The sequence below is a fragment of the Emys orbicularis genome, chromosome 1 (assembly GCF_028017835.1).
Source record: "Emys orbicularis isolate rEmyOrb1 chromosome 1, rEmyOrb1.hap1, whole genome shotgun sequence".
NCBI classification, from domain to species: domain Eukaryota; kingdom Metazoa; phylum Chordata; order Testudines; family Emydidae; genus Emys; species Emys orbicularis.
The window spans coordinates 66845728-66860389 of record NC_088683.1 but is presented as its reverse complement, the minus strand read 5'-3'; the positions used below and the strand labels follow the sequence as shown (position 1 = coordinate 66860389).

The 14662-nt window shown below is 42.4% G+C and overlaps 1 protein-coding gene across 1 annotated transcript in view; it reads right to left on the bottom strand.

Annotated features, from left to right (window-relative positions):
* Positions 1-14662, bottom strand: part of HMGA2 (high mobility group AT-hook 2) — a 107920-nt gene that overhangs the window by 29015 nt on the left and 64243 nt on the right. The window lies entirely within an intron of this gene.

The following is a 14662-nucleotide window of genomic DNA, read 5'->3' as shown; positions in this document are numbered from 1 at the left end:
TAAAGATGGTAACAACTGTAAAAGTACTTTTAATCTACCATATCCACACTTGTAGGCCAATAAACCCAGGCTAGACAGAATGTAAGATCAATGCACAGCTCAATATAAGTCAGAGAAGTGCAGAAGCTGCAGCGAATGATTACACAGCTCACCTTACTGAGTGACAAAAATGTTTTTTGCCACCTCCCACAAGTTACCTTTACCACCCCTTTTTGAAAATCTAGCAATCTGGATGTCTATTACTCTTCCTAACCCTTCCCCATCAGAGCTGAGTTCCAGAGAGACCCAAGGGAACAGAAGGATCACCTGTGTTCCCTCTCAGTGTATACTAGCACTCAGAAGTGGGCTCACAGGCCATGGTGATGTGTGTGGTGTAAATACACAAGCAGACAGGGTGGAAGAGAATGAAGAGGGACAACTAATAGTGTAACTGACGTGGGCGAGGGGTCAGAATATATCAGGCAAGTGGCAGAAACTTTTCTGATTGGTATGATTCCCATGTATGAACGTTCTTCCTCCATTTTACAGAACTGCCTGTCCATTTGCAAAAGACAAATGTGGGGATGGAGTGGTCTGACCAGGGCCAGCTCCAGCTTTTTCGCCGCCCCAAGCGGCGAAGAAAAAAAAAAGGGAACGAAGAAAAACCCGATTGAGCTGCCGCCGAACTGCCGCAGAAGAGGAAGAGAGGGACTGAAGGACCCACCACCGAATTGCCGACGCAGACCTGGACGTGCCGCCCCAATAATGGACGGAGTGCCGCCCCTTTCTATTGGCCGCCCCAGGCACCTGCTTCCTTCGCTGGTGCCTGGAGCCGGCCCTGGGTCTGACAAGTCTAGCAAGCACAATTAGAAGACTAAGGCTTCGTCTACAGTGTAGCCCGGGGTGTAATCTGCAGCTCGTGTAGACACACCCATGCTAGCTTTAATCTAGCTACCTCTCTTAAAATATCAGTGAGGATGCAGTGGTGCAGACTTCAGCATGGGATAGCAATGCCAGTATGCACCCAGAAGGATTGGGGGGCTTTTACATCTTGCACTGAACCCTATGCTACCATGGCCTCACTGCTACATTTAGCCACACTGTCCAGATTAAGCTGCAAATTATGTGCCTGGCTGCAGCATAAAGGTATTTTAACACTTCCTCTTCGAATAAAGCCTTTCCACCATAACAAGAATGACATTTGCAATGTGGCACCCCCACCTTCCCAAGTGCACGCTCCAGAAACCAAACCATATAAACCCAAACCCCAAACAGGGCATTTACTCCAAGAAGGGAGAAGAAGAAGAGGCTCCACGAAATCCACCATGGACGTTGCTGTTACTATCGATTCTGCGTGCAAGATGCTCAGACACTGCAGTGAGGGGTGGCAATATAAAATCCTAAAATAGATAAGAGAATACGCAGAGTACATGAGAGCCACCTCAAATGGAGTCATGCACTGACGGTCACCGAGGCCCTGAAGCACTCAGGATAATATAAGCTCCTCTTGTAAAAACACAACAAATAGGGGAAAATCCACAAGCTACTTATTGCAGAGCTTCAGTGAATCCAGACAAAGGGTTCCCGTGTTCAGACCCCTTTCTGCTGGTGCGCTAGTATTATTTACCTGAACAAATATTATTGTAAATCTTCAAGAAAATATTTTCTTTATGTAGGAAGGAGTCGTGTTACTGCTTTGAGCTATTGACTAATGTAGCAAGATTGGAGGGTTAAACAGATCCCAGTTTCTAAGTGCTCCTACCAAGAACTCATTCAAACTCTCCTCTAATCCCTAATCTCTCTCCCTATCCAAAAACACCATTGTGGTTATTGCTTCAATATCTCAGACAGGCAAACTGCTGGGGGAGCTTTCCCCATCGTGTGTGGAGGTGTGAAAGGCTCACTAACATTGGGAGAGAGAGTGTGGTAGATCGCCCAAGAACCTCTGCTCATTGATAAACCCAACACAAATGAGGGGAGCAGTTTTGCTGGTCCTGCTTCACTGCATGTGCTTCTATTATGAAGGGCAAAAAATAATCACTCTTAAAGGCTACCAGAACTTATAACGAACCTTACATGTGACTGAACTGGTTCTCACTTCCTGAAAAAATGTTCAGCATGGGTGTGTCTGGTCATTGCAATGTTTTGCCGGGAGAGAATCTGAAGATGGATGGCTTTTAGTTGTCCTACAGTGCTCAAGGGTCAGGGTTAGAGTTAGGTAATAAAGCACCTGCTTTACATTAAATTATTCAGGGCAGAACTTTGGCGGGTGTAAATCAGCATCGCACCATCAACTTCAGTGGAGCTACACCAATTCATACCAGCCAATGGTCTGGCCCTTACCATTTAAATAGAATGGAGGCCGGAGCATTTGCAGTTTACCGTTTGCCATACAGAATATACAAGGCCTACAACATCTACTGTAATTCTAGACTTACATGACTCTCACAGATTTACTCATTGTCTATAAAAAGCAAGGAAGCAAAAGTACCCCAAAGGATATTAAATTCTAGACTCTCCATGCTCTTCGTGTAATGTTACCAAGCCTAGATACTGTACGCAGAGGTTGTAGACTTTCCAAAAGCAGATGCCCTAGGTTCAGAAGACATTAAAGCTGGGTGGATTAGGGAGGCTGGATCGCGTTGGAATATGAATCTAGCACACTGTAGTTATAGCTCAGAGTGTTGCTTGTAGGAAGAAGAGTAGCCCAATGATTAGGTTTTCCATTTTCAAAGTATTCCCAACTATGAGGAGACTGGGGGAGGGGGGGAAGATTAAAAACTGCAACTAGGTTTCCATTTAAACAAAGGAATATTTCTTGTTTAAAATTAACTGCAGTAACTGAAAGATACAAGTTACTTCATAATAAATGTTTGCATTAATTAGAGCTAAAACTTACCAGAACAGCTAAGATTTTTTTCTACAGTTATAAAATATATTTACTTATTGTTTTTATTATCAGAACATATTTAGGGATTGAAAAGGCTGCAGAGTCCAGTGGATAAGTAATGAACTGGGAGTCAGAAGAACTGATTTCCATTCCCAACTTTGCCACTAACTCACTCTCTGCCTCAGTTTCCCCATCTACTAAATGGAATGTTGATAGCTCTTAAAGCTTGGCATAAAAGAGAGTATGTTTCAAAAATGCTGTGTAAGTGGCAAGTGTTAAAAGTATTATATTTCACTATTGGTTAAAACTGTTTCTCTAATCATCATCTCAGAAATACTGAGAAGAATAAATACCACTTAATACCTTGTTGCATATGAGTCAACAGTGTGCCCTTGTTGCATATAAGTCAACAGTGTTCCCTTGTTGCCAAGAAGGCCAACAGCATATTGGGCTGTATTAGTAGGAGCATTGCCAGCAGATCGAGGGAAGTGATTATTCCCCTCTATTCGGCACTGGCGAGGCCACATCTGGAGTAATGTGTCCAGTTTTGGGCCCCCCACTACAGAAAGGATGTGGACAAATTAGAGAGCATTAGTTCAGCGGGGGGCAACAAAAATGATTAGGGGGCTGGGGCACGTGACTTATGAGGAGAGGCTGAGGGAACTGGGGTTATTTAGTCTGCAGGAGAGAAGAGTGAGGGGAGATTTGATAGCAGTCTTCAACTACCTGAAGGGGGGTTCCAAAGAGGATGGAGCTCAGCTGTTCTCAGTGGTGGCAGATGACAGAACAAAAGTAATGGTCTCAAGTTGCAGTGGGGGAGGTCTAGGTTGGATATTAGGAAACACTATTTCACTAGGAGGTTGGTGAAGCACTGGAATGGGTTATCTAGGGCAGTGGTCTCCAAACTTTTTTGATCGTGCACCCCTATCAGTAAAAAAATTTTGAGCATGCACCCCCTGCCGCGCCGAAGCAAAAAAAAAAAAAAAAAACTCGGACTCCCGCCCGAACTGCCGAAGCAAAAAAAAAAAAAAATGCTCCTCCTGCTGTGCACCCCCAAGGATCCTCTTGCGCACCCCACTTTGGAGACCACTGATCTAGGGAGGTAGTGGAATCTCCATCCTTAGAGGTTTTTAAGGCCCGGCTTGACAAAGCCCTGACCGGGATGATTTAGTTGGTGTTGGTCCTGCTCTGAGCAGGGGGTTGGACTCGATGACCTTCTGAGATCCCTTCCAACCCTGATATTCTATGATTCTATGAACTCAAAGGAGGGCAGGTCTTTTTAAAATATGGATTTTTCCATTTTAAATAATGATTATTAGGCTTCTCAAAACACATTACATTAATGTTAGTCTAGAATTCTTAGAAAGCTGAATAAATCACTCTTAGCGCAGGCTGTTCCTTTACAGGATGCCAGCTGAAGAAGAGGAAGTTTTAATGCACAGAAGTATGTGCAGGCACCAATAAATTCTAGAAATAAAAGTGTCTGAGTCCACTGAAACCACACTGTTCCTGACAGAAATATTCCCCTCCATCACTCTTGATGGCAAGTTACTTTAGCAAATACTATGGTCTATATTTAGTTTTGAGATGCAAAAACTAGTAAGTAGCTCCCACTGGAGTCCACAGAAGGAAGCAGTGCAGAGAGTACGACATGGCCCTATGCGTGGGCACATCAGCAGTATTTCTGAAAGACTGGTTCAGAATCAGTGGTTAGATGAAAAGCCTAAAGATCATTTTTCAAGTTGGATACCTAGGCAAAATTCAGCCCTGGTGAATGTAGGCACAATACTACTGATGCTGGTGACAATGAGCCTGCTTCCACCAGGGCTGAATTTGGCCTAACAGAACTAACAATCACAAAATGCTAATTATGGGATCAAACCTCTGACCAGTATAAACTCCATTAAAATTGCCAGGACACATTTACAATTCTGAAACATCTTTAGGCTACTTCTATATTCATACCTTTTAAATAGCTAGGGTTTTTCTTACCTTTCCCTCTCTTCACCCAAATTTTTCAGTCCCCCTAAAGGTATTTCAGTTGTGGCTATAACTTGGACACAAGAAACGTTTAATGCATGCCCAGGCTGCACATGTAAGCTGATGACTCAGATTCTCTCGTTACATGCTGTTTATATGCAGCATTTACCATTTCCCGTACAGAGGAGAAACTGCAATTGATTTGTACTTTTCAGCTGTGCTAAAGTTCAAATCAACTGCATCAGTTTAGATCAAGTTCATTCACCTTTACCTAAACTTGACTAGAAGGTGGTTTGGGGGTTTTCTTTTTGGCTCTTTGGTCTAACAAAGTAGCTATTCCAGTCTAATGTACACACACTTTTGTTTTTGCCTCTAAGTAAATCAAAATCCTTTTTATGGAAGGTATTGCATGAAATGGCACTCAGAAGAGTACGGCAGAGCACCAAGATGCCACTGCAATATTATTCAGTGGCTTTATTTGTTAATGAACACAGCTGATTTGACCGGGTTGTTTTGTTTTGTTGCTGGATCCACTACAAAAGCAAACCATTGGCAATTCAGCTAGAAGTATATGAGAAGGGGCTTCCTCTCTCACCATACTGTTCCTGGCTGTTTGAGCATGAACAGAAAAGGTGGACTGATGCCAACTGGCAAAAACAGTAGAAATAGCAGTGCATGATTCTAGTACAAGCAGCAAAAAGCACAGGCACACAGCATCTTTCTTTCTTTCTTTCTTTCTTTCTTTCTTTCTTTCTTTCTTTCTTTCTTTCTTTCTTTCTCCCATTGACCAAGGTTGCTTTTGGCAAACATCAGCACAAGGCTTTCCCATGCTTATTTTCCTCTGGTCAGAGCAGATAACTTTAATTATGTAGCAAGGCGAGGTAATACTGTACATTCTCTGGCACCAGCGGTCAACTAGGGTGGTAAATGAATGGCAAGTGTACTGATCAGCTGTCAAGAGGCTCATAGATACTCCCCACCTTGACTTTCTAATGAAATTCCACATAAAGGGGCTTACTTGGGGACTTCCCAGGAGCTCTCCTCAGACCAATTCACATGCACTGCATGAACACATGGGAAAGGGCGTACAGCTAAAGGGAAGGAAAATGTGTAAACAGCAGTGACTCAGTAATCCCAGCACGTTTATGAAAGGCAGGTTCACTGGGATTAACATGCTTCCTTCATAAACAAATCTTCATTAACAACTATTCTGAGTGTGCGCATGTTTCTGTGTGTATGGAATAGGGCAGTGGATGAATCAAATTCTTTAGCAGTTTGCTTTCTTTCTATTTTTTCCCCCTGCAGGACATCGTCTAAAAACAGCGCCAGACCCAACCTAGTCTTTCCACTACTTACCAGTCAGCACGTGGATTTGCTGGAGTGGGTTTTTTATTATTATTTTCACTATTAACTGAAAGATTGCTTTGTAATCTTTAAGATTTTTTTAGCCAGCTTTTATGTTGTGACCTGCAAAAGCAGTGATCAATCCATGGATTTCACAGCATGAGGGCAGCAATCAGAAAGCCTCTCTCAAATCAGATGATGTCTTTCCTGAAAGGAAACTGACCTTTTCACCAAAAAGACAATCATACTTTTCCTGTAAATACATGGCTGCTTCTGCCAACTGTAATCTGGTCTCCAGACATTGTGGGGTAGGGGAGGTAGGGGAAAATGATCCAGGGGAAGTGTCCTTGCCAGGACTGGAGAAGCGGGAACTATGAAGAAATATGCTCTATGAAGAAGCATTGTCACATGCTCTTGAAGGGTGGTGAATTCTGTTCCCTATTGGGCATGTCTACATTGTGATAAAAGACCCACCACATGGCCTAGGTCAGCTGACTTGGGCTCATGTGGCTCAGGCTGTGGGGCTACAAAATTGCAGTGTAGACATTTGGACGTGGATTGGAGCCTGGGCTCTGAGACCCTCACCTCTTGCAAGGTAGCTCCAGCCTGAGCCCAAATATCTACACTGCAATTTCATAGCCCCACATCCTGAGCCCCATGAGCCCAAGTCAGCTGAACTGGGCTCTGAGATTCGGTGCTACGGATTTTTTATTGCAGTGTAGACTTAACCAATAATGAGATCCTACTGGCATCTTGCCAGAATCATGACAGCTGCACCTAGGGCCTGATCTAATGCCCCATGAATCTGATGGATCTTTCCCCTGACTTCAGAGGGCACTGGATCAGGTTCATAATTTGTAGGGCTGTCTATTAATTGCAGTTAACTCACGTGATTAACTCAAAAAAATTAATCGCAATTAAAAAAATTAATCATGATTAATCACAGTTTTAATCGCGCTGTTAAACAATAAAATACTAATTGAAATTTATTAAATATTTTTGGATGTTTTTCTAGATTTTCAAATATATTGTACAGTGATCACTTTATATTATTATTTTTATTACAAATATTTGCACTATAAAAATGATAAACAAAAGAAATAGTATTTTTCAATTCACCTCATACAATACCGTCTCTTTATCGTGAAAGAGCAACTTACAAATGTAGATTTTTTTTTGGTTACATAACTGCACTCAAAAACAAAACAATGTAAAACTTTAGAGTCTACAGGTCCACTCAGTCCTACTTCTTGTTCAGCCAATGACTAAGACAAACAAGTTTGTTTACATTTACAGGAGATAATGCTGGCCGCTTCTTATTTACAATGTCACCTGAAAGTGAGAACAGGCATTTGCATGGCACTTTTGTAGCCAGCATTGCAAGGTATTTATGTGCCAGATATACTAAACATTCAAATGCCCCTTCTTGCTTCGGCCACCATTCCAGAGGACATGCTTCCATGCTGATGCTCATTACAAAAATAATGCGTTAATTAAATTTGTGACTGAACTCCTTGGGGGAGAACTGTATGTCTCCTGCTCTGTTTTACCCGCATTTTGCCATATATTTCATGTTATGGCAGTCTCATATGATGACCCACTACATGCTGTTCATTTTAAGAACACTTTCACTGCAGATTTCACAAAACGCAAAGAAGGTACCAATGTGAGTTTTCTAAAGATAGCTACAGCACCCAGCACTACAGCAAGGTTTAAGAATCTGAAGTGCCTTCCAAAATCTGAGCGGGACGAGGTGTGGAGCATGCCTTTAGAAGTCTTAAAAAAGCAAAACTCCAATGAGGAAACTACAGAACCCGAACTATCAAAAAAGAAAACCAACCTTCTGCTGGTGGCATCTGACTCAGATGATGAAAGTGAATATGTGTTGGTCTGCACTGCTTTGGATCGTTATCGAGCAGAACCCCTCATTAGCATGGACATGTCCTCTAGAATGGTGTTTGAAGCATGAAGGGTCATATGAATCTTTAACGTATCTGGCACGTAAATATCTTACGACGCAGGCTACAACAGTGCCATGAGAATGCCTGTTCTCACTTTCAGGTGACATTGTAAACAAGAAGCGGGCAGCATTATCTCCTGCAAATGCAAACAAACTTGGCTGTCTGAGTGATTGACTGAACAAGAAGTAGGACTGAGTGGACTTGCAGGCTCTAAAGTTTTACATTGTTTTATTTTTGAATGCAGTTATTTTTTGTACATAATTCCGCATTTGTAAGTTCAACTTTCATGATAAAGAGATTGCACTACAGTACCTGTGTGAGGTGAATTGAAAAATAGTATTTCTTTTGTTTTTTTAAAGAACAAATATTTGTATTCAAAAATACATATAAAGTGAGCACTGTACATATTGTGTTCTGTGTTATAATTGAAATCAATACATTTGAAAATGTAGAAAACATCCAAAAAGATTTAAATAAATGGTATTCTATTATTGTTTAACAGTGCGATTAATTTTTTTAATTGCGATTAATTTTTTGAATCGCTTGACAGCCTTAATAAATTCACATGTATTTTTCAAGCCAGAATAAAGGCACTCAGGCATAACATTTGCTTGCACTGTATCAGATGAATAGAGATGGCTTACTGTTTGGATTCACTAGTAATAAAATCCCATGGATGATCAACTTTGTCCTCACTGTACAGTTACAAAGAGAAGGCAGCTGTGAGATGTATTTTAGGATGTAGAGGGCTGCATTTAGCCCATAAGCATCCAGATATAAGGATTTAGGACTCAATCATTGGCTCTGTATTCAGGCAAACTGCCAATGAAGTCCATGAGGAACTCAGGATCAAGCCCTCAATTATATCATCAACTATGTATGCTGTGATTTTGGGCCTGATCCTTTGAGGTGCTCGGTGCCTGTTATGTGCTGAGGTTAGTGGACGATAAGGGAGCTCAATACATAGCAGGAGGTGCTCAGCACCTTGCCGTATCAGAACATGTCTTTCTGAAGAGACAGAAGAAACAGTTAACATGGGAAATCTCTTCACCTCACCACTACAGGCCACATTTTACTACCAACTTTGATACACTGATTTCAGCAAGGAGTTCTGTATGCTGGAAGACTGATGGCAGAAAATTGCTCTGTGTAGAGGTTTGAATGGTGCAGCTTTAATAAAAAAGAGACAAACTCCTAGCAAACTCTCAGCAAGGCAAATAAATCCACAGATATGCAGGCTACACCTTTACTGTAGTGCAAAAGTACTATAAAGCTCAACAGCTCCACAGAAATAGTTGCTTGCAGCATGCTTAACTGTTCCACTGCAACTGTAAAAATCCCCTGCCTTTTGTCTGTGGGGTTGGGTGGTGGAGAAGGGGTGAGAAGAGGTGGAGGGAATGTTGGTTTGTAAGAGATATGGAAGTGCCAGTGTTTCCCTATGGGAAGTGCCTATCATTATCTCCAGTGCTCTAAAGTCAGTGTCAAAGGTTTGTAAATGGGTTTTTAGAATGAGCAAGTGGAACCTCCCATCGTTAGCTGTCTACATTTTTTATAACCACTTGCATACTTTTGGTCAACCACTGTAAAATAAACAGTCCTTCCCAAATGTTTTTGTTTTCTTTGACAGCACAGCAATAATTCACTTGGAATGCTGTAGACTATAATAGCACTTTATTGCTGTTGTAAAGCTGCCTTTTTATTATTTATATTCATCAAGTTGTTTTTAAATAAAAAGGATACCAGACCTGCAGAAGTATAAAAAATTAGAGGATATACTATGTGTGTGTGTCTGAGGGAGTGGAGAGGGCTCATGCTGGAGAGACTATTTTTAATATAGTTTTCACCTGTGATTTTTGCAGAGAAGCACAGATCACGTCTGTGCCTTTGAATGTGTCAGCAACACTTTCTGCCACAGTAAGGTTAAGTTTAACAACTCCTGAAATCTAATCAATAAGACCCAAATGAAACCCATTCAATATTTACTCCTAGAAATAGAACAAACCACCCTACTGACTGATTGCCTGCCACACCCACCTGTGCAAAAAAACCAAAAACATTATGAAAGGACTTTATTGCATCTAACCAGAAGAAAATTCTTACACTTGCATATAAAAATATTACATGGCTGCAAATGCAATCAGGAAAGACTAATGCAGAAATCTGTGACCATCACTACAGTGCCTATCATGTAGTACCAGGGAGCTGAGTCCATGTGCCTGCAGATATTTGGGTCTTGCCAGTGTTGCTGTATTTATCTTTCTCATCCTCCTCTCTGAAGAATCTGTCTCCAGCCTGCACAACAAAGCTCCTAAATTGCACTGTATGACAAGCATGAATAAGTCTTATGTCAAGTTTAATCTTGAAGGCTTAGAGGTTATCAGTTCAGCCATCGTATCTGCATTCCTGACAACCAGCTGGAGACCAGAGAGGCCTAGCCTAGCTCAGAGCTTCTCCAGCAGAGAGCAGTGATACACTGTCAGTGAGCTCAATCCTGGAAAGCAGGGCAGTTTCCAAGCATGAGAAAAAGGCAAAGCTCAAAGCTGGCAGGCTCACCAATGTGTTTCGAGGAATGTCAGAGGAGCTGGTCTTGGAGAAACAGATATAATAAACAGGGGTCATCTTAAAATAAAACAACAGTTTAAAAAACAACCTGCAAAGGTGGTGCCTGATCATGCAGCCTTTATTCACAAACGTCAATGGGACCAGTTCTGTAAGGGCTGCAGCATGGGGCCTGTGATTCTTGCAGCATTATGTGTGGCAAGAGAGGAACAGGTGCAGGTGATGTTACATTTGCACTGTAAAAACTCAGCACCTAACACTACCATGGCAGGAAGTGCTGCAGATGCTTACAGTTGCTCATATGTGTGCCAAAAACATCCCTCTTTAAGGGAGCAGAAGAGAGTGTGGAGGCAGAAAATAGAATTTCTGTGTTATAGACTATTCTTCTTACTAACACAAGTTTTATAAGCTATGTATCGAGCCACCCGCTCACATGTATCCACAACTACTTCACCTTGTACTGCAGCTTTTTGGCCTGTTCTACAACCCCAGTTGCTTCTGCTCAGATCTTTCTTGCCTTTAATGAAGTCATAATGGAAATTGCTCCTTAAGACAAGATAAGTAGCAATGACATGTGTTGACTGTTTAATTACAGCTGCCATCATTGTGAACTAAACATAAAACATAGGTACAGAATGTGCCTTAGCTGAATGCTGCTAACTCCTTCAAGTTGTGAGGACTAATCTGACCTTCCGGATAAAAGCCTTCCCATGAGTGCAGGGAATCCATTCAACCCTATCACCAGTGCATTCTATGCTGATCACATTAACTATTTTGCATGTATAGAGCAGGTTGCATCTGGCAACCTCAAAAAGATACATAAGTGTCATTATCCCTATTTTACAGATGAGGATACTGAGGCACAAGTGACTGGCCCAAGGTAACATAGCAGGCCGGTGATAGGCTACGTCTACACAGGGATAAAAAACCCTGGTTGGCCTGGGTCAGCTGATGCAGACTCGCGGGGCTGAAAAATCCCTGTGTAGGTACTCAAGGTCGGGCTGAAGCCCGAGGTCTGGGACATTGCGAGGGTCTAAATGACGACTTTCAGCCCAGCAACCTCACCTCCGTGAGCCTGAGTCAGATGACCCGGGCCAGATGTGGCCCTTTTACCCTTTTACCATAGGGTCTTGGACTAGAACCCAGGTCTCCTGACTCTTAGTCAACAACAATTTTTCAGAATGAGAAAGCTAAACATAATTCTGTTATATACAACTGTAACTACCCCCACAGTGCGTATCTTTAGCAGGGCTTGAACCCTAAGGCTACAGCACTTCCAGACAGACTCCGACCACTTGAGCTACAGGACTAACAAGGCTGATCAATAGCAGAAGAAGGCTTTTATCCCAGAGGTGGTGAAGATGGAGGTTATGGGTGTGATTGGTGGGGGGGAGTGAAGAAAGCCTGGCCCAGTCCCTCGCTCTTTCCATCCCCCATGGGAGGTGAAGGAGCTTCTGACCCATGTGGTGTTATATGCTGGGTCAGGGAGATGTGTGGGGGAGGAGGGGTAAGAGCCTGTTTATAGGGTCGGGAAGCACAGCCTGCTTCCCACCCTAGGTGGTGCCCCCAAAGGCACCGGCCACTAGAGCCATGTGCTAGGTCCAGGGGAAGAGCTCATCCTGGCCCTACCCCTCATTACACCTGCCAAGGCACCTCTAAGATGTTTCCAGTCCCAGTGTCTGCGGCTCCTGCAACTTTGTCATTGGAGCCACTCAAATATTGGGGAAACTATTAGGGACAGGATTTTACAGTGGCAAGAACTGGAAACCCTACTATTCTCTACCCTTTCACTCTTGGCCTTCCTTTGTCAGAATATCAGAAGTCAGATATGCTTTTCTATTTGAAGGGTGCATCTTGAGCCAATTCCCTTTTACTCAAACAATAACATAGTCTCTCTCTTCCTGTGAGGACTTCACCCATTTAATGTTAAATGCTGCCCTCAGACCTGTAGCACAGACCATTTTTCAGATAATTTGAGAGATAGCATCCTCTATATCAGAGGTTCCCAGAGGTGGGCCGCAACACAGTCCCAGATGCTCCGCTGGCATAAAATGAAAAGGAAATGTACATTGTTTATTTGCAATGTTATAGTTTATATGTATGCAATAATTAAAATTAATAATTTCCCTCAAGAAGTGTTAACAGTGGGGCCGCAGTGCCTATGCAGCTGCACAGGTGGGCCTCAGGGAAAAAAGTTGGGGAACCCCAGCTCTATATAGGAATGACCATGGGAGGGGAATCCAAGGATTCGTTGGGTCATGTTTTAGCCCTGCCACTAACTTAGTGGGTGGCCTTGAGCAAGTCACCTAACCTCTGTTTTTGCCATCTGTAATATAGGGATAATAATGTTTCATATTTGTCATCACTATTGTGAGACTAAAGTTTTACAGTGCTTTGAAACTGTTAAGTGTTACTTTTACTAATTATTATTATTAGTAGTAGCAGTTTTACAGTAGTGCCTTGAAACCCCAGTCATGGATCAGAAGCCCATTGTGCTAGGTGATATGCTAACCCAGAACAAAGCCTCTAAGTAGTAAAATGATGCTCTCAATCTTTATTACTGTCTCCTAAAGGCTGAGTTCAAGGGCCAGCCGCAGCCCACGGGTTTATGCGATCTGCCTGAGTAATAGGTGAAGCATCCAGGGGTTACACACAACGGAAGAAAAAAGATCAATGTGGTACCTTTCCTAAAATGCACACACACAATTAGATGAACTTCAGGTGACTGGCTCAAATCTTAAGACACTTCAAGTTTAGCATTCCTTTTTGGTGATTGTGGTCTTTTTACGTGATGCTAGAATCTCTTCTGAGCAATTCTATCTCGTGCGCTGAAACAATCCATTTCCCCTCACACACACCCCGCCCCACCACCGCCACCATCTCCATGGGCCCTGCTTCTGGAGGACAGTAAATAAAGCTGCAACCAACACACCTAAAGTCAGTGCTTCCCTGCTATTGAAGAATGCAGGCTGATGCAAAGGGTGAAAAGCTTGGGAAAGTGCAGCCCTGCTGTTCCGTGTCAACATTCCACCCCCTCTGCCTTTCCCAAGGTCTCAGGCAGAAAATCCTTTTTTGTTCTTATCAGTTCAAACAAGAACAATGAATTCCTCAAGCCCGCAAGAATGTGACAAGGTGCCAACAAAGCCAACCAGGAAGGTGATGTATGGTCTATAGGCTGTAGCTCAAATAAATCACTTCACAACCCAGGGCTTGAAGGAGTGAATTCAAGCAGTTTAGAGCCTGTATTTTAAGTTCCTCGCTACAGATTTTCACCTGCAAACCATCCCAAATATAAACAGTTTGTGTGATGCTAGAAGGCTGCATGTCCTTTGCTTTCATTACAAGTAATAGCTATACAGTATGTAATTAAAGCTATATTACAGTAGTGCATCTGCACAGTTTCAGGGAAGGTTGAGTTGCAGTTTCCATTATAAACCCCTAGATTCAAGGGTTTACAACTGTCAGTAAAAACTGGCTCACAGAGCAAAACTTGGCGCATACAGCTGTCAGCTTGAGAGCAAATGATTTTTACCATATTTCAAAAATAATTGGTTTGGCTCTTTTTAAAATCATATGAATGCTTAAACAAATGAGAAGGTTACTAGGCCTGGATGCTACTTAGTATATATCTTCCATTTCTACAAAAGGACACTGGAAGGCTGGTTGTCTCATAGCCAGGTAGTTTGAAGAGGAAAAAGAAAAGAATAATGACCAAGATACTCAGTCCTGAAAAGGAGCCTCAGCAGGTAGATAATGCGAATTTGATCAGAATGCTTATTTTTCTTCTTTCACTTGGATAGGACACGTCCTAAATGAGACTTTACATGACAGTCTGAGTTGGAGTCTATGGAGAAATTAGAAGATATAATAGATCATCAATAAATCACGCTCATGATGGGGAGAGACACTGGTGCAAATCCATAGGACAGTAACTGGGCTCGGTGCTCGA